This window comes from Orcinus orca, chromosome 5 (genome assembly GCF_937001465.1).
Source record: "Orcinus orca chromosome 5, mOrcOrc1.1, whole genome shotgun sequence".
In the NCBI taxonomy this organism is placed as follows: Eukaryota; Metazoa; Chordata; class Mammalia; order Artiodactyla; family Delphinidae; genus Orcinus; species Orcinus orca.
The window spans coordinates 88,430,791-88,458,276 of record NC_064563.1 but is presented as its reverse complement, the minus strand read 5'-3'; the positions used below and the strand labels follow the sequence as shown (position 1 = coordinate 88,458,276).

At 37.9% G+C, this 27,486-nt stretch overlaps 1 protein-coding gene across 12 annotated transcripts in view; it reads right to left on the bottom strand.

Moving 5' to 3' along the window:
• The window catches only part of ZBTB20 (zinc finger and BTB domain containing 20), an 821,511-nt gene that overhangs the window by 360,023 nt on the left and 434,002 nt on the right, over positions 1–27,486 (bottom strand). For 10 of the 12 annotated variants that reach the window (XM_049709898.1, XM_049709909.1, XM_049709901.1 and 7 more), the window contains one exon: positions 12,066–12,113. The exons of the other annotated variants lie outside the window; for them this stretch is intronic. The gene's annotated coding sequence lies outside the window, so the exon portion shown is untranslated. The remainder of the gene's footprint in view (positions 1–12,065; positions 12,114–27,486) is intronic. 12 annotated transcript variants of the gene reach the window in all.

Below are 27,486 nucleotides of genomic sequence, written 5' to 3'. Positions count from 1 at the left end.
AACTGAGCCAAAGAGAAGATAATAAACTTTCCCATAAAGTCACAAAGCTGGTAAGTGTTGTATAGACTTTCTTATCTATAGCCCACAGAATTTAACTATCATGCTATACTGCCTTATTAGTCTGTAAGGGTATTTAATGTGATGGCTTAAATAAAGTTCCAAGCATGGGGCTATTGCCACCATGTTGGAAATTAGGGCTTCTACATATGAATTTTGGGGGGACACAAACATTCAGTCCATAACACTAGCACTTCCCAAACTTTTTCATGTCATGGCACACATAGAAAGGGGTAATATTGGTCTTGCTTGCTTGCTGGGATGAACTGGGAGGGATTTGGAGACTTAGAGGAGGCTCTGCTGGGCTAGATATGACTAACCCCTGGAGCTCCAGTTGCCACTAGGCCTCCCTGAGGGGATCAATAACCATTCTACAAAGTTTGGCAAACTACACACTATACCAAACCACAAACTCTTCAGAACACAAACAGCATCAGCCGTTATAATCACTGTCTCAGAGCCTCCTTTTGGATCTTTTACAACTGAGCTGATATTTTTCTGGAAAACAACATTAGTGTAGAAAGGGGTTTCCTAGGAGGTTGATCAATAATCACTGGAGAAAAGATGAGGATATTTAGAAAACTGCTGCAGGGCATAGTACAAATTCCAAATAAGTCCACTTTGGAAAAGAGCAGATCAGACAGTTGACTTTTCTTGAAGGGAATGTTTCTAAATATTTATAATTTTACAGTTCTCCAGGTGTCAGCAAGAATGTTGAGAAAGTAAATGGAAATCACCATTTCTTCCTGAAACGTTTTGTTTTTTTTTGTTTTTGGACAGATTCAGTAATCATCAATAGTTTAATCTTCCTAGAATAAAAGTTGAAGAAATTTCCTAAAGTGGGGAAGAAAATCTTATTTTTTCTCAGAGGAGTACAGCTAACACGCAACATCAGGTCCTTTTGTACTCACATGGGGCCAAAATAAACTACGTGGGAAATTAAGATCCCTTTTCCTGAAGTGTCCTTCTTCTTCAGTCCAGAGTGGGACATTGGTTAAAAAGAAGGAGGCTTGTGGTGTTAGGGTGATCATCTTGGTCACCGCACCCTGGACATAACTTTAAAATTTCATGTCTTGGACACTGAGATGCAGGAAGAAAGTTTTGAACTTTCTATTTCATTGTTATTTGTGTTCTGGCACTTCATTAATCTCTCTTACAGAATGTAGACTCTTCCCTGGTGCCAATTATAGATATAGAGGATCTTAGATTTCTATCTAGAAAACAGCTATCAACAGGACATCACCATGTCTCATTTCAGACTAGACTCACATAATCACAGCAATAAATACCCCAAAACAAGAGTCATTAAAAAGCCTGTTGAATTTGATCAGACACTTCAGTATCTGCCACTATTCCTACAGTATGACTCTGAAGTACTCAACTTTATTTTCCCCACCTTGATGTACAGGAGAGATGATATTTAGATTCTAACACATTCTCATGGATTTACCTAGGGTTATTTGCAATTTCTAGAGTACAAACTAAAACATAACCCATTTTTCTCCCATTTAATAAAGCATATTAGAAAACACAGGTGTATAACTTTATTATAGGGACAGTCTTGTGTTTGTTTTGATTTTTAAAAGAATAAATCACATACTTCAGAAATTTATTAATAGCAACAAATTTGCTGTAATGCATCTCACATGATTGAAACACACCAGTATTTCTTATTACTGGAAATAAAAATCCCTGTGCAGATTACGTATCTCATCCAACAAACATTAATTGAGTACCTACTATGTGTCCGGGCAGTGCTAGATATAGGAGACCACAGATGAATAAACAATGTTTTGGGCTTCCCTGGTGGCGCAGTGGTTGAGAGTCCGCCTGCCGATGCAGGGGACACGGGTTCGTGCCCGGGTCCAGGAGGATCCCACATGCCGCGGAGCGGCAAGGCCCGTGAGCCATGGCCGCTGAGCCTGCGTGTTCAGAGCCTGTGCTCCGGCAATGGGAGAGGCCACAACAGTGAGAGGCCCGCGTACCACAAAAAAACCCACAACAACAACAATGTTTCTCCCTCCAAATGTTACAGTCTATTGATGTGAGCAACTGGGCTTCTATCTAGCTTTGGGAATGGGGCTATGAATGGGCAATAGCTCATTGTGGGTAGTAGACAGCAGAGAAGCAGATGCTGTGAACTGACTGATTAAAACAAACAAAAAGTCTTCTGACTACCTGACTCATTTTGGGTTCCATCCAAAGAAGAGTCTGAGACAAGGACTTGGTGCAGATAGTAATTGGGAAGGTGACCTCAGAAGGCAGTAGTGAAGGAGTGATGAGAATGAGTCAGGGAGGAGGACTGGCAATAATAAGGATATGTCAAAGAGGCCAACAGCAGTACAATTCCACAGGATCCCTGAGATACATATATAATGCCTCCAGTGGTGTCATCTGAAGGGAATGGAGGCTGGAACATTTCTTTTCCACCTCTGTTCCTCCTTTGGTTGAGAGTTGCCCCCGCAGGGAATTAAGCTGCCATTCTAGTTCCCCAATCCAGTGTAGATTTATTGAGCTCTCCCAGCATTGGAAAAGGCCCTGGGCCAGAAAATGGAAGACCAACACAGAGGCCGAGTCTGGGATAACACTGAACTGCTTCAGTGTGGCTGGAATTACAGGTGAGCTGAGGGATATGTCCCACATACCGGCTAAAGCAGACTATAAAGACGTCTGGGGGTGGAGCATAGACACTGAGCAATCTGATCTAGCACAACCTGATCTAAAGGATGGTCTGGGGAAAGGTTAGACTGACATCTTTTTACTAAATTATATTCCACGTAAAGTGTCTCTGACTCCCGCAAGAAGTCAAACTTTGGGATAGTAAATCCTGACACTGCCCAGCTTAGAAACAGAAAAATGATGATTTGCTAATCGGCTTACCTGATTCTCTGGCTATGATGTCAAGATCAGACTCTTAGCAGTTCTTATGAAAATCCTGACACTCATTCACCAATTACCCTCCAGAAGCTGATATATGTCGATCTCCCTGTGTTTCAGGAGAGAAAGCTTTGAATTGCTTTAGGGAGCTTTTCTAAAAATGGTGATGCTTTTTTGCATCATTTTGTCATGACTAGGCCTACTGAAAATTTCCTGACATTCTGAATTCATGGCAATGTTATCTGTGCTGTTGTAGTTGGTTTGCATTTTTTTGTTGTTGTTGTTTTGTATTAAAGTAGAGGAGAAATAAGAAAAGGTGATGGGTTGCATCTAAATGTATTAAGCTTGAAGGCTTTCAACATAAATGAGAAGATTTATAGAAAGTTATTAAGATCTTTAAGCTTCTATAAACATTTCATCATTGCTGACAATATCTACTTTCGTTAACTTTGCCCAAGCAGTTCCTGTGTTGCTGTAAGGCTGAAGGTGAGTTTATTTTGCACTTTAGCAAGCAGCATAGGAGCTTTCTGGAGAATTTTGGTTTGGGGGCCCAGATCATAAGGTTAAACAATAGATATTTTATGGTTACAGGAGAAGAATTTATAGGCCCTTCATTCTTCTATTATAATGTATAAAGGATATGACTGTATTCTTAATCCCTAGAAAACGTGGTGGACGGGTACATTATGGACTCTTATATGAACATATGTAGCATCCCTTTGACCACAAGTGGGCAAGTCTTTTAAAAAGTTCTGGGAGAGGGCTTCCCTGGTGGCGCAGTGGTTGAGAGTCCGCCTGCCAATGCAGGGGACACGGGTTCGTGCCCCGGTCCGGGAAGATCCCACATGCCGCGGAGTGGCTGAGCCCATGAGCCATGGCCGCTGATCCTGCACGTCTGAAGCCTATGCTCTGCAGTGGGAGAGGCCACAGCAGTGAGAGGCCCGCGTACCGAAAAAAAAAAAAAAAAGTTCTGGGAGAAAAAAAAGAGCCCCAGGGACCATTTAGGCTCTGTCGGTGAGTTCCATTCTGAGACATCAAATCCAGTTGCACAGAAGCCAAATGTCAATATTTACAAAGCTCTTTCCATCTCATATTCACTTGCTTTCCATTTTATGCTTTTTCTTCCCCTTTTCTTTCCTCCCTTTTCCTTGATCCTCTTCTTCACTCTTTATTCCATTTGCTCTTATTTTCCCCATGCCCAGTAGTCAGTCCAGTCTGTGCATCCTGACAGAGGCTTCAGTGATGGAAAAGAAAAGGCCCCAGATAAAACCATCGACGTCTAAGACAGGGAGCTCTGGAGGGTGGTGGATGGTGATTGGGGCCAAGCCTGAGGATGAGAGTGCTCAGGGCTCTGAGGCTCTTAACCCACCCAGCAAGCCATTAGGCTTCTGCAGGCCTGATGGCTGTATCAAGCCTCGATTTCAAAACTCTTCTGCACTGACAAGGACTTGCTAATTTCAAACTTTCTAACCAATTACAATCAGGAGGAACTGTGGACAATGATCAGTGAGCAAAGTGAAAGTGCTGGGGTGGAGGGGCCCTCATAGGTTTCACTCTGCTGGTAACATGCAGCTGGGACTCTGCTCAGTGAGTAAATAAAAACACAGTACAAAATACAAACGTGCTCAGTGGGTCCCTCTGGCTGTCTCGTTCCCAGTAGTGGGGTATGTAGGAACCTTGAACTGCATTTAGTCCATTAATTTCTGATGGTGTTAATTAAAAACTTTTGATGCTGATTTGAATGGAAAATACCTCAAACAGTGTTTTCTTTATTGAAACACCAAGTTCCAAGTCTTGGACTATTAGGTTAAGCTCTGTCATCAGTGAGACCAACAAAAATGCTTTTCATACCATCTGCTTTGATTAATAGTAATAATAATAATGAAAAATGAAAAAGAAGAGAAACTTTAGATTGAAACCCCCTTATTTTAACCTGTTTTTTTTTTTAAAGGACTAAACTGAAAATCTGGGTCCCTGAATGTAGAACATATGATTCAAAAAAATCTTTTTTCAAATCCTTATAGAACATTCAAATCACCCAATGTTCCAGGACCTGAATTTTTTATATTTTCAAATGGGGAAAGCTGCTTAAAATAAGTGAATCAGCTGCTAAGTGATTTCTCTCTGTCTCTTCCCCTACTCTCTCTTTCAAAACGCTGAAAAAATGCTTAAAATGGTATATGAAATTGATATGTGCTGCTTAAGAAGCTTAATATAATTACTGAGGATGCAGAGTGTCTATTTAAAAACAAGATAGGTGAGGGCAATAGAACCTGAGTTGTGAGTATTCATCCCTTATGAGGTGTGGGGAATGCTTCCAAATGTTTAATCCACTGAGCAAGGTAAGGGGTGCACAGTAGTTATTCACAGATTTCTCTGTCCTCCCAGAAACCTAGAGAAACCTGGGAAATCCAGAGAGCAATGCAAGGGGATAGTATGACAGACGCTGTGCAAGAAGCGAGCAAGTAAAAAGTCCATCTCTCAGTCCAACACTTCTGTGAAGTACTAAGCACACCACCAAAACATCCTCATTGGTTTCTAAGACTCTTCTCCAATTTTATTTTTTAATCATATTTCCTCTTACACCAGGGCCTGAAGCTTTGGACGTCTAATCTGAGAGGCCCCATGAATGTCCTCTCACAAATGACAGCTTTTCTTTTTCTCTTTTGTGTTTTCGTATACCTAACTATAATTTTCCATCTCCTAACCTGTTTATTCACACTGTTTGCAATATTATCCGAATCCTTAAAAGACCACAAGACTTTCTTTTTTTACTCTGAAGGTCTTCATCACTCTTGCTCTTGTTTTGATCTACAGATCTCTAAAGAGGATGAAGTTCTCCATAAAGGCTAAGCACTTTGGCAGGTCTCCTTTCCTTCCCTCCCTAACGACAGGATGCATTGACCTCACCCTCTTAGAAAAGTTTGCAGAATTGGCCTCCCAGTCTGATGGGACTTGATAATGATCCTTCAACAACAACAAGGACAACAATGACAACAATAACAGAAAACACTCACTGTAAAGCATAAAGCAGGTGAGGGGAATATGTAGGGCAATAGAACTAAAACTCTAAAAGAGAAATAGGCCTGAGCGAACCACAACATGAACGTATTTGTTCACAAAATTTATGATGTTTCCCTCCCCCAGAGAAAATTGATAGGTGATATTGTCTATAAAGAACTAGTAAATGTAAATTAATAGATATGTAGCAAATGAGTACACTTAATGATGATTTCCAGCTGAAATGATTTTTTTTTTCCTAGAGACCAAGTTTTCGTTAAACTTAATCCTTACTCTCTTCCCTCTCCAGCAGCAGAAACATCTGGTCAGTTTTAGATTCCCCTTGGATTTCCAACTTCAAAGGGAATTATAAAGAATAACAAATTCATGTACCGGCACTAAAAAAAAATTAGAGCAGCAGGAGAGAATGGTAAAATTGTCCTTATTTGACTGCTAGTGACAGGCGCCACAGGCAGAACTACAAGGCAAGACAAAGGCAAGATCACCGGTTGACAACCCGAGTTCCTGGAAAGGACTGAATCTTTGGCTAGATACAAATATGCACAGGGCCCTTACAAACTATAAGGAGCTTTCTCCTTGCTTACGTGAAAAATAAATAAATAGAGTATAAGGAGTAAGAAGGTAAAGAAAAAAAAAAAAGAAATGGGTTCACATGTACCTGTCACATAGCTGGCATTAACAAAAGTTTGTTGAAAGGGTGATCTGGAAAGAATCTTAAAGATTCACTTAACATATGGGTTTTTTATTTAATTTGCAGAAAATGGTGTGAGTTCTGATTCTACAAAGGTCTGGATAAGCCATCCCAGAAATAACTCAGGCTCCTAAGAATCTACTAGACCTATCATGTCCTCATAGAAGATTAGACCTCCAAGTCTCAAAAGTAGTCTGTTTCTTCCTTGCTCTGGATCCTTATCAAAGGATGGCTGGAAATCAAAGTCCTACCAGAGTGGAGGAATAGAGTTTGAATGAACTACTGATATTTGTAGCTGTGCCAAAGTTGTGCTTGACATCACTTTATAGAACTGGATTTACCTTTCTCCTTTGTCATTTTCCTAGCAAAGCTGAAACACAATTCTTAGAGTGCAGGTCTTGATGTAATCAAACATTAGAAAATGAGAACAGTTAAAGAAAGTACAATTTTGTCATTGTAATTACCTTTTACAAATAGCCTTTCCTCTTTCCTGTTTTATGTGCAATGCGTGCAGCAACAAAAATAAAAATACAGATATGATTAGCCAATCAACTTGTTTGTGGACAAAGAGAGAGAAAGAGTTAAGGGCCAAAATGTCTTTAAATAAGTAATTATAAAGGTCTTTAAACTTAGCATTCAGAGGTTACAGATCCCCACACCACAAATACATTAGGTTGATTCACAGAATGGCCATCAGGAACTTAGAAAGCAAATTGCTTTTGATAAAAAAGTATACATCAACGGCACCTTAAGAATATTTTATAGAGTAGGATAGAACAAATAAAACCAATTTTCTATGGAGCCCAGCACGGTTTGCTAATGCATCAGTCCCCCCAAATACAGACCATCTCCAAAGGAAGTTCTTTATATCACAGGCTTTGAGTAATCGCTAGTGAAGGGTGAAAAAACGGAGACTTCTCAGCATTTCCAATGTGAAAGGACTGAGCTGGCTACAAAATCATCTCCTTGAATATCTTTGCCTTGAGTGGAGTTTTCATCCTTCTCTCACCACTCCAGGTAAAGCAGAATCGTCAAAGTTATCTCAGTAAAAGAATGCCGTAATTCCCATCCTTATGTTAATTGTGCATGATGGTGTGTTACGTGTCTAATAAAGTTTATCCAGAAAATATGCCAACTTCTTGAAACATAGGTCTGATGACATGAACAAAACGTTTTTTTTTTTTTTTCTTTTGTAACTATCTGTATTTAAGTCTAAAATGAAAGTCCTGGCTTGATGGGGGATTTTCAAAGGATTTCCTGCCCTATCTAAGCAGAATCATCCAACCATGATCATGAACTAAACTAGAGAGAAGGAGGTAGAGGATATGGAATACTACTTTATTCCAAGAAGTGCTGTTTTATAGCAAACGTAACAATGGAACAAACACCAGACCCAAAGGCCAAGCATAAGAAAATGCCACACACATACACCAAGAAGTGAACACTATCATTAATCACATTAGTAGTAGTAATAATAATAATAATAATAATAGCTGTTGTCGTGATGAGACATTTAAGGTTCACTTGGGCATAATGAATAATACTTTAGTTAGAAAGAACTATTGGTAAACTTACTCTTCTCTATAAAAGTTACTTTATATTCTAGGTTTAAATGACATGAGCTACGTAATCCAACACCACATGTAAGAAGAGGATGCAGGAAAAAGTGAAGACTTACACCTTTATTTCAGTTGTCGTGTTGTCAGCATCAATCTTAAAATAATGATGAAAAGGTTAACTGTTTTAATATAGGGGTATTATGGGTTATGGTAAAATATCCTTGCAGCTTTAAAATAGTACAGTAGCTAGCTCCTACCTATCTTTTCTTGGAATGCCTGCTTCAACGCCAAGCTGTCAGATACATCCCTGACCTTTTGAGGACATTTTAACGATGGTAATGCCAGGCCAGGATAAAGAGAAACAGAAATGATCAGAAGACTGAGGGGAAAAAGAAATGAGATGGAAAGAAAAAAATAGTTTGTACTGTTTACACCATCCAGTCTGGCAATTTTTACTGATGCTTTCTGTTTGCTTGGGATAGTTTATTGCTTATGTTATTTCTTTTCTTTCTTTCTTTTCCATGTGCTTTCCTCCACCAACTTTGTTTGAAAATATTTTGTATGTGTCCATACTGTAAACCCTCATATTTTTCTAGAGATTTAGTGCAGTGGGGAAGCTCTTTTTTTTTTTTCCTTCCCCAAGGGTTAGGCACATCAGTATTCTTAGCTACTCACTTTCGAGGCCAATGGAAAATGTGCTCTTAAGATTAAATAGACGTGAGTAACACATAAATCCAGTTTATACTGATGCAGGACATTACGCAGTTACTCACATCCTGAATCTCTGATGAGTGGAACACACCTGTTGGAACAGTCACTGACCTGCAGGTCAAAGACAGCCAGGAAGGATAAAACCTTCACTACTGGTCTTCTGCAGACAACCTACTTGCATGAAGCATTCCTCCTTGTGGCTCTGGGTATAAAGGAGGTGGTCTAGCCATGGGAAACTGACCCACAGAAGGTTCTTTAAATATTCTCAGGATAAACTGGAGTAACACACACAGGCACACAGGCAGTGAGTGCCCTTTGTTCTGCAAGGCACCATCTCCCTCCACGCCCACTTCCCCAAACATAGTGCTTTTCTGAAAAATTATTCAGACTATTAATGGATAATTCCTCCCTTTACAGACTTCCTAAGTACCTCCTTAGGAGGAAACCTTCCGTTTCTGCCAATAAATCTTAAAAAACTATAAACATTTAAATCCAGTGTTACATTTGGTTTAAGTATTTTCACCATATTTATCTAGGATGGGTTGGCTGCAGCCATGCTGGACTTCTGAGTAGTTAAAGGCCTATGTTTTCCTTTCACCTCAAATATGGAATTGTATATAACACAACATATATCCAATAATGAGTATAATTAATGCTGCATCGATCTGGCATGCAAATTATCATCCTAAGTTTGAGTCAAGTAAAAAAAAATACCAAAAAAAAAAAAAATTCATCCAAGAAACCTAGCCAAATCTGTAAAATGTCTCTCTAGTCAACCAAATTATCCTTTGGCTTACAGATGTGCCTAAGAATGTTATGAAACACACTGATGAGATTTTATGATCAATTGTTACATTTTAGAAAATGTGATGACAGCACACTCAGAAGAAAACTACTCCTCTACACAATGATTAGAACTATTCATCTGAATGTTTTTAACATTAAAATGTAAAAAGTTCTGATGGGCCTGAAATATTGATGGACTAAAATGCTATAATGACTGGGGTTTGCTTCAAAATAACATGGTGGTAGCACGGGAAAACAATAGACCATGAGTTAATCACTGTGCAAGCTGGGTTATGGGTACATGGGGGTTCATTGTAGTGTTCTGTCTACATTCATATATTTTAAATTTTTCATAATAAAAATTTTAAAAATTTATACTGATTTGAACTTTCATTCGTTTACTCATTATTTATTGACTGATTCATTTACTTTTTATATGTAAGATTATGGAAACAAAAAGTTAAAAAAAATATTCTTGTTGGACATTTAGGTTAAGTAAGCTATTCCTCTTCAGAAATAGTATATATTTATTTAAAATGATGTTTATAAGGACTATGTAATTACATGTAGAATTCTGAGGTTAAATTTTGAAAGCAGGACATAAAATTATATGGAAAGTATGATTACAGCATGTTTTAAAAAATATATCCTCAGGGGAAAATGAGCGTAAAGAAATATATCAAATGGTTATTAATGGTTGGATTTAAATTACAGAAATAATTACTTTAATTTTTCTTCATTTTACTCCAGTGTGTTTTTCCAAATTATTTTTAATAAGCATGTATCATTTTTAAATGAAAATAAATATTTATTCATTAGTGGATAAGATGTGCTCTCCTTTCCCAAGGAGCTTTTTATTTACTAAAACAGAGAAACTACAAACATACAGCATTGCCCTGATAGTTTAAGTCTTCATACCTAGAAGTGAAATACACCCACAGGAAAAGAAATGTCAATACAGATTTTATCTGATCGTAGAAACATAAAGAGCTTTCTGTGTGTTGGATAGAAATAGGGGAGGAACTGGCTTCTTTGCAAGCCAGAAAGAGTGTGAAATTCAGGCCATTTTGTGATGAGATCATTTCGCAATGAATGCAGGGAATGACAAATAAAAGTTACCAAATGAGCTGTCCCTTGAGTTCTTAACATTCTCACTCTTTCTTTTGGGGCAGTATAACGAGTAAAGCTTGGGAGTGGGAGTAGGGAGTTACAATCTAAAGGCTTGTGCCCTTCACTGGCAAGATGGGTACATTCAGAAAGACAGATAGATGTACAACAGAATTAGAAACAAAAATACAGTAGACAACTGTGGATTATGTGTAATGGATATGGAAAGTCTCTGCTAGAAAGCTATCTGTATTACCCCAAGAGATTACTTTCCTCATTTTATGCAAATTCATATAAAGTGAAGTCAAGAGTGTAGATGCTAAAAGTTTGGATGAATATGATGCTCATGACTAAATAGGCCTGGCTAGAGCAAGGGAGAATATATTCAGATGCCAGGTAAGTCACCCCTTTACTCCTCCCCTCTCTGGTATATCTTCCAGTGCATTTCTATGTAGGCCAATCTCTAGCAAACTCAACTCTTTCAAGCTCTGTCTGACTTGATGATGTTCTACCAATATACCCTCAGTCCTGACCTGCACTCTCCTCCCAGCCACTGAACTCTCAAGAATTCTAGAAACTTTGAATTTTGAAACTTTACCAATTCTCGCTAAAGACACATAGACCTCAAAGTTTCAAACCTAGGCTAGCTTGAAGCCCTGGTGTTGGTCCTCTTACTTAATTGGTAATGCTGGTGGTAGTGGTGAGGGTTGTCCACGTCCCCTTCGTTTGTGCATACACACAAGAGCAGTTCACGTCTGATTTTAAGGCTGATCCACATGAAGTAAATGCACGTCAAATGTGTAGCATATCATTGAATAATAGCATGTAGTTCAAAGCATCACAGAATATGTTTGGAGGGTTTTGTTTGCATAATGCCAAAACATCCAGTGTTCCACATGGAAACATCAGTGCCCAACTTCACCAAATCACCTTCTCTGTCCACTCAGGTGTCCTCTGAATACTTCCACCCCAGTGTAGCAAAATCACTGTAAACCATTTGTTGAACTCTGTGACAACAGGTTCTCAAGATCATGTTTCATATCATTCTAAATGATGGTATTTCAAGTGAACAAATAGGATATGAAATAGGTACCCTTCACCAATGTCAAAATACGTTCTGTTCAAATTTAATACTTGAGGTGGTGGACTCACCACAGCTTTAGGTTTAAGTCTTTCTGAGGTTAGGAGAAATATACTTGGCTTCTTTGTACCTCAGTATTTTGGACCGCCATTTAGAGATGATGAAAGTTGCTTACCAGACGGCAACGTCACGAGGAAAATCCAGTTAGTGATGGTGAAACATTCTGGAATGAAAAGAGCACTGTTGCTGCTAGGTATTTAATAAATCTATGACAATCATAGAAAATAACCCCATTTACTTTTCACTCAGGCCACTGACACACTGATACTATATAAAAAGTAAAGGATGCTCCCCTTTGGGAATGAAAATACAACTGTGCCCTGAGAAAGTGCTTTTGTAGCTGCCTGTGTGCTTAACTTTAAGGCTCTAACCAGTTGCAACCAGTTGTGAATGACTTGCTGCCTATTTCTGTAATTCACTGTAACTTGTGTTGAGAAAGTTATGTTTTATGGTTAATTATCTGTGGTCTGTTTAAAAAAATAAATCAAACCATTGTGAACCACCAGGATTTGCAGCTCCATTTGAACTTTACTGTACTTTTGATTAAACATTTTGTAAATAAAAACAAACTGGTTTCTCCTTGTTTGGGGTTGTTTGTTACTTGTGTTCTGGATATAAATATTGTGGCAATAGTGGTAGAACAAGCTATGGATTATTTACCCCTGGTTTCATGAGTTGTGAGTTACTGGCCTTATCCTCTTTCATGAGTATAAATAAATGTATAGTGTTATATTCCAAGTCCTGTAGGACAACTGGAATGAGTGAACTGAAACCTTTCAAAACCAAAACCTTTTATGCTAAGTCACAGAACAACAAAACAAACCCCAAATTAACATTTAAAAAGCTTCTACTGTGGAGCAACAAAATCCCCAAATATTATATAATCTGCATTTTAAAGACTGCTTCCCTAACAAGCAGCAGTCTACCAATAATTCCACACGCATGTCTTTTCACTGCTGATATAATGGAGACGCCATAGGTGGTTTTACCAGAGATCACCTCCCACCCCCAATATCAACACCAGAATGAGGCCTTGAAAATAGCCAGCATAATAACTTAAGCCAAAATCGATTTAGCAAGATCAGGAATTACTGTAGCTAAAAGTAATGAAACAATATATAAAAGAAGAATTCTATATAAAATTTGTCTGTTGTCATCATCCTAGGACCTGTATAAATAAAAGAAGTCTAAAAAATAATTGCCTAGAGAAAATGAGAAAAGCCAAGATTTAAAGGACCCTGTGGCAGAGTGTAAGAGGAGTATATTTGAGACACAGAATCGTTATATCCCTAACACATTTTCATATGAAACTTAACCAGGATTACCAAAGTACCTTGCTCAAAATTATGTTTTTTAAATGATCCAATGGTCTGACCATTACAAAGGACCTCTAGGAAAGATATAAAATATCCTTCTGCAATTTTTTATTTTTATAAAGACAGAGACAGGATAATAAGGGTTTTCTTATAAAATGGGGTGGTCGCCCCTTGCTGAAGCTTGGAGTGCTGCATCTGGTTTCACCTTACCCCTTTATTACTCACATTGCTTACTGCTTACCTGCATAAGTACTAACAGGGAACAGCCACCGCAGCTCCCCAAAACATATTCATGAAGCAGATACGATGTGCCAGGCACAACTAGAGTGATTCTTCTTGAAAAGGTAAGTCAGTGACTGAGGTTCTTGCAACATTTAAAAATATCTATTGTGCCAAAAGAAATGAGAAGCCAGGTTAAAAGAGTTGTGAAGTACTTCTGAAAAATTAGAAAATGTTTAAATCTTCTCCTAGATTCTTGAACACCCTGGGAATAGAAAGTTTAGGCCTGCCAGCCCTTCCTCAGCCTGGATCCCATATTGCAGAAGAAAAACTAGAAGTAGGCTATATGTTCTCTGTGACGTGGTTACAACCAAAAAAGGGGGCTGAATAGAATTGGCTGGCATTCATTGGGCATTGAAAGGTCAATTCTGAACCTGAGTATGGTTCAGAGAGTGCAAAAAAACTCACCGAGATGGAATTGGAAGATATTCTGATAAACTGAGGCAGGAAAAAAAGGCCAAAGATGTTTTACTCAAAGATGTTTTCCTCTACTTCTTTGATAACCAGATGGCTCCAACTATTTTGGACAATCAAGAAAATGCTCCTCTATAGAGGTCTAAGTTTTCTTTTAAATCCAAGCAAACCCATTTGAAAAGCGGGGTATTCTAAATGATTCTCTGTATACAGAACTACCCACCAAAATTAAGTGCTTGGCTACAGATGATTAATCATGTTACAATTACATTATAAAGAAACATTTTACATGGTGCAGAATTCATTTTGATAATCAGGTACACACATACAAAACTGCCTATTGGAACCCACACTCAGCTATAACTGAGAAAACCATAATTCAAAAAGATACATGCACCCCAATGTTCAATGCAGCACTATTTACAATAGCCAAGACATGGAAGCAACATAAACGTCCCTTGACAGATGAATGGATAAAGAAGATATGGTATATTTATACAATGGAATATTACTCAGCCATAAAAAGAATGAAATAATGCCTTTTGCAGCAACACGGATGGACCTAGAGATTATTTTACCAAGTAAAGTAAGCCAGACTGAGAAAGACAAATATACAACATCGCTCACATGTAGAATCTAAAAAAAAAAAAGTGATACAGATGAGTTTATATACAAAATAGAAATAGACCCACAGACATAGAAAACAAACTTGTGGGGCTTCCCTAGTAGCACAGCGTTTAAGAATCCACCTGCCAATGCAGGGGACACGGGTTCGAGCCCTGGTCCGGGAAGGTCCCACATGCCACGGAGTAACTAAGCCCGTGCGCCACAACTACTGAGCCTGTGCTCTAGAGCCTGTGAGCCACAACTACTGACCCTGTGCGCCACAACTACTGAAGCTCGTGTGCCACAACTACTGAAGCCCGTGCACCTAGAGCCCGTGTGCCGCAACAAGAGAAGCCACCGCAATGAGAAGCCCACGCACGGCAACAAAGAGTAGCCCCCGCTTGCCGCAACTAGAGAAATCTCGCCCACAGCAACGAAGACCTGATGCAGCCAAAAATAAATAAATGTATTAGGAAAAAAAAAGGAGAAATCAAACTTATGGTTACCAAAGGGGAAAAGGGGGGAAGGATACATTAGGAGTTTGGAATTAACATATACACACTACTATATGTAAAATAGATAACCAACAAGGACCTTCTGTATAGCACAGGGAACTATACTCAATATTTTTTAATGACCTATAAGGGAAAAGAATATTAAAAAGAATAGATACATATATGTATAACTGAATCACTTTGCTGTACACCTGAAACTAACACAACATTGTAAATCAACTTATATGCCAATAAAAAAGTTAAAAAAATATGAAGAGGGACAGAAAAAATATATGTATGAATATATGTGCGAATATCCTGCTTAAAGACTAGAATATTGTGACCAATTTTCATTATATTCCGCAAACATATCTATCTGAGCTATAGATTCTTTCAAGGAAAGAAAAAAGCTGAAAGGAGACACATTTACAAAATACTTTAATAATGTATGCTAGCTTAGTCATTATTCATATTAAGACAACAAAAGATGTCCCCATGTCATCATACATACAGAGATATGACAACCCTAGTGATCTTGATCATTCCGTTGTTACAACACAGAGCCATATTCAGGCAATGAAACCTGAAAAACCAGACAAAACTCTCCTGGCTTTGATTTTTATCTTTATGCACCAGATTTTTCCATACAAAAGGAATCCCAAATTCAATAGCTAACACATAAGAGAAAGTTAAACAAACTAGGAAATAGCCTGAATCTTTTATAAAAAGTAAGGAAAAACTCACCTCCTACCTTTAGTAAAATTAAATGAACCAATTTCATATGGCCTTACCATCCAGAAGTAAAGTGTGACCTAAAGGAATGATACTGATCCCAAACACACAGAGATGAAGGAATGATACTGATCCCAAACACACAGAGATGAACCTCAGTAGTTCCTACGCAGATCCATCCTCTCTCCCTCCTACTTTTACCTTTCCTTATTGTATTAAGAACACTCAGACCTACCACCACACTACCTCTCACACACGTGATCTCGCTTTCCTCTAGCAGAAACCTCACAATGCCTAATGCTGTGCTCTCTAGCATTTTGTATCCATTTTAAAACCATTTGATAGGCAGAAACCAAAAGGGAAGAACAGACAAACCCCCAAAGCCCTCCAACCTCCCTCATCAGAAAAATGCCCGGTCCCCAGAGGACATCAGTCAGTTAAGTGAAACAAAATATCATAGCAGGGAAGGAAGACTGATAAACCTTAGACAAATCTCACTGTGTTCCCATCTGGGAAGGGAGTTACTCCAATGAAAAAGTAGTGGGTGTGGGAAAGAAGCGAAGAGCTACAAAAAGAGAAAGAGGAAAAAGAATACTTTTATAATATGTTTGAGACTTAAAGGCAGTACAATAAATCCAAAGGTGTTCCAGGGAATAGTGTGAGAGAAAGTTTTAAATGAGAATTCCAGAGACTACAGGTTCGTAAATGAAACTGTTGTTCAAAGGGTGAATCCTATAGGGAGTTTGAATTAAGTGTCTCTGCTGTAGAATCTAGATGTTTTCTCTTTCCTTAAGACTTTGGGGTTTGAATGTACTTTGTCATGAGAAAAAAACAGTAGTGCTTTATACAGCTCCCAAAGTAAAAAGCAAGAGAAAGACAGGGTTTATATAACCAGCTTTTTACATAAATATTACATCAGGATACATTTCAAATGAAAACACACACATACACACACACACAGCTGTCTTCCTTATCCTTTCTATTTTAAAATTCACTTCATATTTTAAATGTTGTTGATTTTTCACAAAATAAGTAAAAAAGCATTAAACACCTCAGAATAATTTTAGTCTTATATTACCTGGAAAATTTACCACATCATGGAGGGTCACAAAATCTTGTTTTAAAGCCAGTTAAGACACTGACAATTATGGGATGTTTTGCTGCAGCCCAGGGCAACTAGAAATGGTCGTGAATGTTAGCTAACTCCCTTCTCAACAGTCTGAGAAAAGGGAAAAAAAAGTGTAAGTTTTCCCCATCTGTTATTTCCTTTTTTTTCTTTTTGGCTGTGGAAAAGTAAAATTATGCAAGAGCTTTTGAATGTAAAGGCTGTGTGTGCTTTTTCCCTTTTTGTCTCTGTGTACCGGTTATGTGATGTTGCGTAACTGAGTACAGAGTAGGCGGTTAGCGTTTACTATTGATTTACACTATGCCATCTAATGAATTCAGAACACTAAAAAGAAAGGAGCAGGAGGGGAGGGAGGAAAAAAGAGAAAGAGGAAAACAGGGAGAGAAAAGAGGAGGACCGAACAGAGGGGAGAGAGAAAGAGCTCATTTAGAGAAACAATTCTAATGCCTGGAATAGTTTCATTCTTATTCCCTGTAGCTCTGACTTTCCGTTATTGTTCAGGTCTCAGAAAAACAGATTTGAGCTAGTGACCCCAATATTCCAATCTTATTTCTAATGAGGATTACTGGCAGGTGAGTGTCTGAAAGTGCTAATGTGTCAAATTACTTGAAAGCAATTCCACTAAACTGTCAGACTCCTCCACATGCACCTATTTGTCATTCTCTTGATGCCTTTGGGAATCTGTATCTGTGATAGCCAATGATATGGTCCAACTAGTTTACCTAGTAGCAAATATTATTTGAAAGACACACAGGGATATCATCAGGGCAAAGAGAAATATATTCAATTTTACCCATCTTCTTTAAAAATGCATGAAGAACGCGTTTAGAAATCTTTGAATAGATCACTACTTTACTTTGGAAGAAGATATGCCACACATTATTTTGCTAAGCAGAACAGCCCAATATAGGACAATGACAGAGAAATGGGCAATGAGAAAAGATTCTAAACTGATGAACATGCTTGTAAAGGAAATTTAAATAATTTCTTATATTGTGCTTACGGAGAGCACTTAAAATTTAACTTTTGATCTGGATGACTACAGACATCTCCAGTCCTCTGAGGCTGCCTGGTGCTTCCCATGCCATACAATGAGTTACCAAGGCTGAGGCCAGAAAGTAAGGGTGAAGTTGATCCTCTTGCTAGGCACAGGACCGTCCTGTACCTGAGTGCCCTCCTATGGCTGAGGACAATCACTAAAGTGAGAAAGAGAAAGAGAAGTTCTCTTTATTAGCAGCCAGCTAGAGAGCAAGGCAGGGAGCTTATACCCTTCTTGAATCTGCGTTTGTAAACGGTGACTAGAAAAAAAATCACAGGAGCTCATCTAAAGGAAAGAACAACAGTTTGGTGTTTCATTTCTGATCATCCAGTGATCTTCTCTTTTCATCCATTTTAGCTTAGAAAATAATAAACAGATGCCTACTCCATCCATTTTTCAAGGATGCTTTAATGAGGGATGGCCATGTGCACACAGTTTATACCTAGCACCTAGCACAGTGCTTGGCACATTCTCTGTGCTCAGCAATATTTGTTGAAACAGTAAAATGATTATGGGAGAAACATCTCTGTAGGAAAAGTATACTAGAAAAGCCTCAGAAAATATATTCCAATGACTTACAGGAAATCTTAGGCTGTGCTTTGGCTGTAGACACAAAATAATGATGTAGATAAAGTGTCAAACAGTTATTTGGGGATCAGTTCACTTTAGTTCCATTTATTAGAAAAAAAGCTTAACAAAATTATAATACTGGTAATATCAGCAAAGTTTTGTGTTCATTTCCACCATCCCTTTGGACTATTTTTCATTTCAGACTTGGGCACAGAAAAGTCCATTTTAATTTCCATGGACACATTCTAAAGGAAAAGTCATGGGATAGCAACATAATTCATGTTTTAAAAAATACTGAGAAGAATATAGCCATTTAGTAATGGGAGAGAATACAGCATTTTGCTGAAGGGCAAGGCAGGTTGAGTTTTGATTAGGTTATGCAAATTTAAATTAATAGAAGGGCAACCAAGAATGTACTGATTTCCATTTTCTTGGTTAAACAGGAGTTTTAAATTTCTGGATTAGAAAGTCAGAAGTGCCATCTTTCAGTTAATTGGAGAATAAGACCTTAAGAGAAAGAATTGAAAGTATAATCTCTCAAAAATTCCAGTTGAAGATTTAACTAAAAGTGTGTTTGGCAATGCTAGCCATAGTACTTTCTATAAAGTGGGGCTACCATCTTGTTAACTCATCCGGGACTAAGCATGCACATATCAGTAAAAACTTCCAAACTTTTTTTTTTTCTTTTTAACTTTGATCATTAGTATAATCTAATCTAATTCAGCAACTTCCTTCAATAAGCATCCTGGCAGTAGGTCAACAAGATCATACCATGTGCTGCTTCATTTCATGGATTCTTAAAAGTGGATAAGAATGTGCCTGGCCCCCTCATTTTATATGCGAAGATTCTGAAGCTCAGAAGGTAATTTTCTCAGGGGTATATATTCTGAGACAGATCTGGGACTAAAGCTCACAGTTCATTTCTCCACAGCATAGAATAAGTCAAAGCTGCATAGAGTGAATCTTATTTTAAATGCTATAAAGAGAGATTTCAAAAGATTTTTTATTAAGATTTGGACTGCTTACATAATGTAAAATGTTCACCTCAAAGCTATCTTAGACTTATTTTCCATCTTTAATCTGAATCTCCTCTTCCTCCTCTTTTTCTTCCTCCTCTTATTCTTTAGATCTTTGGATTGCCTTTTCTACTCTGATTCTCATGCATTTATCCCCGTATCTAACTTCAAATTCTTCCCTTTTATCACTTTTCATCTGTTTCTCCAACTTGTATTTATTACTCTTCCTCATAAAAATCATTTCTTTTCTGTTCATGTGTTTTGAGATCCTCAGAAATCATAAAGGAAGAAAAAGTTTGAATTTAGTACCATACAATAATCTTTGGTATACACTTTGGTAAGTTTTTTAAAACTGCAACAAGATACTGACAACCTGAGGGTAAACTATAGCTAGAGGCTCTGCCTGTGATACAGCTGTCTGGACCTCTGCACTGCTGGAGAGGAGACTGGGGCCTAGTGTTACAAGAAATCTCATCTAAGATAGAGAGCAAAGGCTCACAATCTCCAGACCCGACCACTCATTTTTCTCCTACACCAGGTCACCTTTTTGCTTCCTTTTCTTTCTCTCCATTCCACAGTCACAACTATTTTGAGACTGATTGCGGCAAAGCAGGAGGAGATCCAGAGAAATCCTAGTGGCTTAACGTGGTTTAATGATACTGGCCAAACTCTCAATGCCAAAAAAAGACAGAAAGCTGCATACTAAATTTGTAGTTACACAGAAAGTGGAGTCTGAGGGGGTTCAAAGAGAACTTGGACCCGAGAAAGGTCTCTGTGTAACAGTGACATTGCTGCCAGAATCATTTAGGTTGTGTCATTGTTTCCCTTATAAAGCTTAACTCTTATGGGGTTTACAATTCAGCTAAAATGATCAGCTCCAGGCTGAAATGCAGCTCTAGATATCTTAGAGTGGGAGTTTTTTTTTTTTTTTTTTCCTCCTTATTCCTTAACAAAGAACATATACAGCAACTATTCAGCCATTTCAATGACATCTGGATTCTGACCGCACGCCTCTCCCTAAAAAGGAGTAGGTGCTAATCAAGGAGGCTAATCTACAGTGAGTTAAAGTAAGCAACATCCACTGTGGAATGAAGGACGTGAAACTGGTATATGAATGGGCAATAAACAGATGTTCTATTATTTTAAAAGGCTTAATGTACATCACTTGGATAGACATTTCATTCCACTTTACTGATGTGAATAGGATTTTGGCAGTAGCTTGGTGAAGTCTCCCATTTGTTAACTAGAAAACATTACAATTACAGGAGGCAGAAATTCCTGGTGCTTTCCTTAGGTCTCTTTCCTCATAAGCCCATTCCCAGGGTAGCTATAAGATAATCAATAATTTTAAAAACTCCTTGCTCCTATGTCTCTAGTATTGGTTATAACGTCTACAGCATGATGCTGTGCCACAGTGTTGAGAAGGGATAGGAGGAGGAAGTCCCAGACATAAATTAAAATTAATAGGCCAGAAGGAAACTAGCATTTATTGAGTACATATTATGTGCTATATCCTTCATTGATATTATCCCATTTAATATAAATCCCCTGTGAAGTAAGATTGGCCTAAGTTTCATAGATTAGCAACCTAGTTACAGAGCTGTTAGCTAACTTGCTTAAGGACACAGAGCTAATTAAAAAGTTGTGCCGGGGAGGATAAGGACATGTTTGACTCCCAGGCCCACACGTAATGTAATGTACCACAAAGCCAGGAGCAGAATATGAAGCCATCTAACCAAAAAAAAATTTCTCTAAACCAATGATGAGAACCACCAAAATCCTCAAGTAGGGGGTGGGAAGGATAAATGACTCCTAAGGACAAACAGATTTTTGCTTTGGTCTTGGCTATGATAAATCCCTGTTTTCCAAATGCATAGTTGGAAAACGTTCCTTGTCATAGGTAAAGAAACGCACAATTTCACAGGAACCTTTAAATCAGACCAGATATTTAAGTGTTTTTAAAAATTCCTTTAAAGATTTATACTGGATAAAGGTAAAAAATATAATGCATATAAAATCTGATGATTAGTGTATTAACAATTGAATATATCTGTGTATGTATATGTGTGTATGTGTGTACATACAATTTTTTTTCTCTTTGCTAAAGTTTCTGGTAATTGCTATAAAGTGCTTGACAAAATCTAAACAATGAAAATGTTAAGCCAGGAGAAAAGGAAAGAAACAAAAGAATAAGAAAAGGAGAGGCATGTGTGTGTGCACGTGTGTGTGTGTGTGTACATAACTTTCCTCAAAATTTTAATCCTAAAATATTTCTTAAGCTAAATAAGTCATAATGCTGTAAGTCTACATTGTGTGTGTGTGTGTGTGTGTGTGTGTGTGTATACAATTTTTTTCTCCTTGCCAACATTTCTGGTAATTACCGTAAAGTACTTGACAAAATCTAAACAGTGAACATGTTAGGCCATGAGAAAAGGAAAGAAACAAAGAACAAGAAAAGAAAAGAAATGTGTGAGCTCGGTGCTTTGTGACCACCTAGAGGGGTGGGATAGGGAGGGTGGGAGGGAGATGCAAGAGGGAGGGGATATGGGGATATATGTATATGTATAGCTGATTCACTTTGTTATAAAGCAAAAACTAACACACTATTGTAAAGCAGTTATACTCCAATAAAGATGTTAAAAAAAACAACAGATAACTAATGAGAACCTGCTGCATAGCACAGGAAACTCTACTCAGTGCTCTGTTGTGACTTAAATGGGAAGGAAATCTAAAAAAGAAGGAATATATGTGTACATATAACTGATTCACTTTGCTGTACAGCAGAAACTAACACAACATTGTAAAGCAACTATACTCCAATAAAAATTAATTTAAAAAAATGTGTGTGTGTGTGTAAAGATAAAGAGGTTTTACAATGTTAATTTGACAAATGATTGTTTTTCAAAAGTTTACTTTTCTATACTGAATCTTTTTATGTAGACATTTTATAATGCTCATGAATAAACACTTGTTGAAGATAACATTAGAACTCATTAAGTAAATAACAGCAGCTTTGAAAAGTCTACATTTTGAAGTACTATAGAGTTTACCAACTTTACACATTGCAATGAAGCATTCTTTCAAAATAATAAAATGGAGCATATACTCCATTTTTCATACAATACAGGTTTCGGGAAGGAATCTTTCACAACTGTATTAGTGTGTGTGTGTGTGTGTGTGTGTGTTAGATGTACTATTCTCAAGACCTTTGGGACACTTTTCTTAATATATTTTTAAAATCATAGTTTGGTGAAGAACTTAAAGTAATAGCAGCCAGACAGATGTGAAAGGAAGAATTAACAGTTCTCAGGCAGCACTAATTTATTCCTCAACTTTTAATGAGCCCTTCTTGCTCTGTCCTTCCCTCCTTTTCTCCCTCAAGTCCGAATTTGTTTCAGAGCAAGAAGAAACACTAGCTTCTGGCTTAGAAGAAGCACAAAAGAGAAGAGAACTAGACCACCTTCTGGGCCCCCATTTCCCATCCTTATAAGGAAAAGCAGTAGTAAACTGATCAACAGGAAAAGCGATGACAAGGACTCTGACACTTTTGTGGTTTGAGGCAAAAGCGGGATTTGCATTTGCACAATTTCAAGGACTTTCTTCAAAATTTAGCTTCTCTGGATGTTCTTATAATGACACTGAAGAAGACACATGATCTGTTGAGGGAAATAGGTGAGATGTCGGGGAAAGAGGAGGCACTCCTTATTTTCATATAGTATTTAAACATAAGATCAAGATATAACTTGCAACATTAAAAAAAATTACCCAGTTAACTCGAACCTGCTAAAAATAACTCAGAATACCCTCCCCATGAAAACAAAACAAAATAAAGCAAAAACTCACAACCAGTTATTTTGACTGGTGAAAACAGTGACATGAAAGTAACAGATGGAAGCCCAGTTTTACTCACACAACATACTCACTAAGCACAGTCACAAGCATCCCCACGAAAATAACTTAACAATGCTGACTTTGGCCTTATGCTTAAAATATCTCCTTTAGGTTGGTTTCCTTGAAGACTTCAGGGGGCTTGTGAAAAATGACATAGAATGAAATTAACTCATCTGTCCATACCCAGAAACAGGAAAGAGCTGCCAATCACAGCCTATAAAGAGGACCTTTGTCAAGTCCTTTCTCAGGATTGGAACAGGTGTTCTTTTCTTATGTATTATTTTTTTGTTGTCTGGTAGTATTTTTAGGAAAGGTGATATATCTGTACTTTTAAAAACACCACACTACATAGCATCTAAAAACTTTCATAAATCAAATAATTAAAAGTAACAAATCTTCCTGCTAATTGCTCCTCAAAGCTGTAAGAAAGGTTATTTTCTTACCTTACACCATGGCTTCTGATCTGACAGTGTCATTCAATCAATAATTTCAATGTCAGTTACTGATTTTCACCTCTTTTATTACAAAGACTTCCAGCAATAATGAAATGGTGCTGATCTGCTTGCTTTCACTCTATATAACGTCTATATTTATATGCTTTGCTTCTATTTGGATCTATATTTATCTGCTTTATCTGCCTACAGTGCATCTGTTTCTCATACACACAGACATATATTTATATATATACACACATACTGTATATATATAGGTTATATATAAACACGCATATCCACAAAAATGTATGAATGTATGCTAGTGTGCTTACTTCAACAAGCATGCAGGTGCATAAATACTCAGACACATGACAAATATACAAAGAAAATAAATGTACATGTAAACATAGTTGCACAGGGAGAAGAATAGCTCAACAATAGGCCTGTCTAAATACTTGGCTGTTGGCCTTTGAGGTTTACACACCACTGAGTGACAGCCATAGAGTACTCTGGGAAGGAGAAAAATCCTCAGAAGGCAAAACTATATAACTAAATAGAGAGCATTCATTCTGATTTATTCATTTTAAAGACGAGGAAACTGAGACACTGAGAGGCTAAGAGCAAAGATTTTACAGCTTTTTAGTGGCAGAGCTGGAAATAGAACCCGAGTCTCTGCCTTCTAGACACTCTTGTGCTACGCTGAATTGAAGTGATGAAAACATTTTTCTCAAACACAGTATCATCTTCTGATTTCCACTCTTTTCTAGTTTACCTTTTCCTTGCTGCATGAAATCTAAGCAACCAACATTCACTGAGGGTCAGGCACTGTTCCAACTGTTTAAATGTGCTATTTCATTTAATCTGCACAATATCTTCAAAACGTAGGTATTATTATTCATGTCCATCTTACAGATAAAAAAATCTGAGGCTTGGTGGGTTAAATAACTCACCCAAAGCGACACAACTTGTCAGCAAAAGAGCTGAGCTCCTGTGATACTCCAAGGCCCATGTCTTTTCCACTAGATCATAATGCTTTCCTTAATATACACCTCAATGTCCTATGAACCTCCCCTCCTGCCCACAGCCTAACCATCATACAAATCTAATAACTGGTCTGTTTCAGGATACATAACAAGTCTAAAGCAGAAATTCTCTCAGACTAAGAAAAGTAAAGAAGGGTGGAACAGGTATAAGTTACATATCCCTAGTATGTAGCACATATCCACTACTAGAAAGCTGAAATATGCAAAATTGCGTCTGAAAAAATTACCCCATGAGTAGTCTTATGTGATTTAGAGTCTTAATAACTTCTAGTCTGTGAACATTTTATGTCATTTTCATCAAAGGATCACAGCAAACTGATACAATTGAATCAAATGGTTAATAGAGGCACGAGCAAGGAAAGGGAAGATAGCAAAAGGAAGAAAGAACCACACCCCCTCTTCCTCCTTTCCTGGGGCAACACTTCCAAAGCAAACACTCATCAAAAAATACAAAGCTAGCACCAATAATTGGTATTTCATCCCCACCGAAGTGTCTAGAACAAATTCAGAAAAGAAACTATGTCTACATATGGTAAGGTAATTTTACACAAATTTCCTCAGCTAGTAACCAGTCCTGAGCTATCCCAACACATAGGAGTTTTACACTTTGTTCAGTTCACACAGAACCCAGTACTAGGAGATGCCATGTGGATTTGTGAAACTCCCTGGGGCATACTGCATCCGTAAGCCAAGGAACAGAAATTACACTGATCCATATATGCAGCTCTTCATCTGTGACATATTGATAATTACTCTTTATTTGTGAATTACATCCAAGTTATAAAAACAAGTTTCAGACATTTGTCACAAACAGGGTACATTTCACTTAACTCTTTCAGAACAGCATCTCGATGTGGTGTACAGGAAATGGGAGCTGTCGTACAATGGAGTCTGATGTTGTGGAAAGATTATAACCTTGAGAGAGAGACTGACTTGAGTATGAATCCCAGTTCTTCCACTTATTAGCAATATAAATATAGGCACATCACTTAAACAGCCCTAAATCTCAGTTTCATCACCTGTGGAATGAAGAATAAAACCACCTATTTTGCAGGAACATTGTGAGGATTAGAGATAGTCCCAGTGCAATGTCCTCCTCAAAAGAGGGGCATTAAATATTAATTATTATATGTTTAAGAAGGCCTTTTGGCTGCAACTTTCTATTGTAGATCTGATACAGAATTCTTCTGAGGTACTTTTTATGTTCATTTAATCAAAGATAAACTTTTTGGTGATCAAGTATGTTCCAAGTAATGATAGAAATAAAAGCATTTCAAGGAGTAACATTTTCACTGGAAGATCTTAAAGTACTTAATAACCCTCGACTTTCGTGATGGCTACTACTCTCATTTAACAATTGGGCAAAATGAAGCTCAGAGATACATCCCCCAAATGAATTATAATAAAAAAATTCATCAGCAGGAGTGAGTAGAATTTCTGTCTTTAACATCTAAACCCCATAGTGTCCAGCTGAGTAATAACTGCTGCAAGGTCACAGATACAAAGGGCCATGCTTTCCCCAAGGCTCTTTGAGATTATGCACCGAGGCCAGAAACATTAGGTAATGCTGTGTACGTCTGCTGAGATAACAGGGCTGAGTCAGGGTTAGGTCAGGGTTTCAGGTTATAGGGTGGAGTGAAGAGTGGCTTTCAGATCAAATGATAGGAGTAGTTTAATTTAAGCAGATAACAAGCCATACAGTACTTAATGTAAGAGGAAAGGAAAGGGGAGACAACCACAGCCAAGAGAAGATGGGTGGGAACACAGACTCCGTGGGGCTCAAACGGGTAACTGTGCCTCACAGAGGAAACTCTCCCATGTTCATGTACACTGAGACGTGAACAAAAATGCCCAGGTGCAGCATAAATCCTGCCATCCCAATAACACACACAGATGTTCCACTATTGTTTTCTTGTATGCACATTTTAATTAAGAGATCAGAATCAAGCATTAAAATGTTATTAAATGGCTTGTTTACATTTTCACTATATGTCATTTATTATGCATTTTCTAAATGTGTGCATATCTATTCAGAAGGATTCTTTGGAACTTTTATATCACTGTTACAACTGTCCCTCTAACTCAGGCCATTTTTAGCGAACCAAGTAACTGTGGGAAAGCCTTTTTGGTCCAAACAGTGGGGTAGAGACTCTCACTTCTTTAATTCTCAGTCAAGCAATGCCCATGCCCCATCAAACCACTTTGCCTAGTGACAAACTGCACTCCAGAACTCCAGCGCTACAGGAGGGCCCAGGTCTACCACAGCCTTTTTGATTACTAATGAAAGACCCAATTACAAATATTGCCCCATTGTCCTCACAAGAAGATAGTCTTTCTATCCACACCACACCCTTTCCCTAAGCAGTTTCGAAAGCCTCAGAAACCCCAAGCTATCACATAGAGGAACCTGGCCTCCTATCAGTGGCACAGACTCCCTTGGAAGGAGGAAGGGACACAGTAGGAGAAATGAGAATAAGTAGATGTTTTTCTCTCCTCGACCCATCACCTAGTTCTAGTCTACCACTTATGCCTATTTCCCACTGCAGGAGTCCCTTGAGTTTTTACTATTATTCTAG